Source organism: Musa acuminata, unplaced genomic scaffold (assembly GCF_036884655.1).
Source record: "Musa acuminata AAA Group cultivar baxijiao unplaced genomic scaffold, Cavendish_Baxijiao_AAA HiC_scaffold_1126, whole genome shotgun sequence".
NCBI lineage: Eukaryota > Viridiplantae > Streptophyta > Magnoliopsida > Zingiberales > Musaceae > Musa > Musa acuminata.
The window spans coordinates 1,848,868-1,851,367 of record NW_027021339.1 but is presented as its reverse complement, the minus strand read 5'-3'; positions in this window follow the sequence as shown (position 1 = coordinate 1,851,367).

Below are 2,500 nucleotides of genomic sequence, written 5' to 3'. Positions count from 1 at the left end.
ACGGCCCAAAAACGGGCCAAAACTGGCCATTTTTGGCTGCGCGAGCGAGCGGCGAGCGGCGGACAACGAGCGAAGCGAGAGGCAGCACCATCCCTGCTATACGAAAGCCCCATCCAGCCCTGTGCCACCCGGGGGGTTCCAGGGTGCTGAGATGGCTGACATTTTGCTCCGCTCACGACGGTCACCGCGCGACGCAAGAACAGCCCAAAAACAGGCCAAAACGGCCCAAAAACGGGACAAAACTGGCCATTTTTGGCTGCGCGAGCGAGCGGCGAGCGGCGGACAGCGAGCTAAGCGAGAGGCAGCACCGTCCCTGCTATACGAAAGCCCCATCCAGCCCTGTGCCACCCGGGGGGTTCCAGGGTGCTGAGATGGCTGACATTTTGCTCCGCTCACGACGGTCACCGCGCGACGCAAGAACAGGCCAAAAACAGGCCAAAACGGCCCAAAAACGGGCCAAAACTGGCCATTTTTGGCTGCGCGAGCGAGCAGCGAGCGGCGGACAGCGAGCGAAGCGAGAGGCATCACCGTCCCTGCTATACGAAAGCCCCATCCAGCCCTGTGCCACCCGGGGGGTTCCAGGGTGCTGAGATGGCTGACATTTTGCTCCGCTCAAGATGGTCACCGCGCAACGCAAAAACAGGCCAAAAACTGGCCAAAACGGGCCAAAACTGGCCATTTTTGGCTGCGCGAGCGAGCGGCGAGCGGCGAACAGCGAGCGAAGCGAGAGGCAGCACCGTCCCTGCTATACGAAAGCCCCATCCAGCCCTGTGCCACCCGGGGGGTTCCAGGGTGCTGAGATGGCTGACATTTTGCTCCGCTCACGACGGTCACCGCGCGACGCAAGAACAGGCCAAAAACTGGCCAAAACGGCCCAAAAACGGGCCAAAACTGGCCATTTTTGGCTGCGCGAGCGAGCGGCGAGCGGCGGACAGCGAGCGAAGCGAGAGGCAGCACCGTCCCTGCTATACGAAAGCCCCATCCAGCCCTGTGCCACCCGGGGGGTTCCAGGGTGCTGAGATGGCTGACATTTTGCTCCGCTCACGACGGTCACCGCGCGACGCAAGAACAGCCCAAAAACAGGCCAAAACGGCCCAAAAACGGGACAAAACTGGCCATTTTTGGCTGCGCGAGCGAGCGGCGAGCGGCGGACAGCGAGCGAAGCGAGAGGCAGCACCGTCCCTGCTATACGAAAGCCCCATCCAGCCCTGTGCCACCCGGGGGGTTCCAGGGTGCTGAGATGGCTGACATTTTGCTCCGCTCACGACGGTCACCGCGCGACGCAAGAACAGCCCAAAAACAGGCCAAAACGGCCCAAAAACGGGCCAAAACTGGCCATTTTTGGCTGCGCGAGCGAGCAGCGAGCGGCGGACAGCGAGCGAAGCGAGAGGCATCACCGTCCCTGCTATACGAAAGCCCCATCCAGCCCTGTGCCACCCGGGGGGTTCCAGGGTGCTGAGATGGCTGACATTTTGCTCCGCTCAAGATGGTCACCACGCAACGCAAAAACAGGCCAAAAACTGGCCAAAACGGGCCAAAACTGGCCATTTTTGGCTGCGCGAGCGAGCGGCGAGCGGCGAACAGCGAGCGAAGCGAGAGGCAGCACCGTCCCTGCTATACGAAAGCCCCATCCAGCCCTGTGCCACCCGGGGGGTTCCAGGGTGCTGAGATGGCTGACATTTTGCTCCGCTCACGACGGTCACCGCGCGACGCAAGAACAGGCCAAAAACTGGCCAAAACGGCCCAAAAACGGGCCAAAACTGGCCATTTTTGGCTGCGCGAGCGAGCGGCGAGCGGCGGACAGCGAGCGAAGCGAGAGGCAGCACCGTCCCTGCTATACGAAAGCCCCATCCAGCCCTGTGCCACCCGGGGGGTTCCAGGGTGCTGAGATGGCTGACATTTTGCTCCGCTCACGACGGTCACCGCGCGACGCAAGAACAGGCCAAAAACTGGCCAAAACGGCCCAAAAACGGGACAAAACTGGCCATTTTTGGCTGCGCGAGGGAGCGGCGAGCGGCGGACAGCGAGCGAAGCGAGAGGCAGCACCGTCCCTGCTATACGAAAGCCCCATCCAGCCCTGTGCCACCCGGGGGGTTCCAGGGTGCTGAGATGGCTGACATTTTGCTCCGCTCAAGACGGTCACCGCGCAACGCAAAAACAGGCCAAAAACTGGCCAAAACGGCCCAAAAACGGGCCAAAACTGGCCATTTTTGGCTGGGCAAGCGAGCGGCGAGCGGCGGACAGCGAGCGAAGCGAGAGGCAGCACCTTCCCTGCTATACGAAAGCCCCATCCAGCCCTGTGCCACCCGGGGGGTTCCAGGGTGCTGAGATGGCTGACATTTTGCTCCGCTCAAGACGGTCACCGCGCAACGCAAAAACAGGCCAAAAACTGGCCAAAACGGCCCAAAAACGGGCCAAAACTGGCCATTTTTGGCTAGGCAAGCGAGCGGCGAGCGGCGGACAGCGAGCGAAGCGAGAGGCAGCACCTTCCCTGCTATAC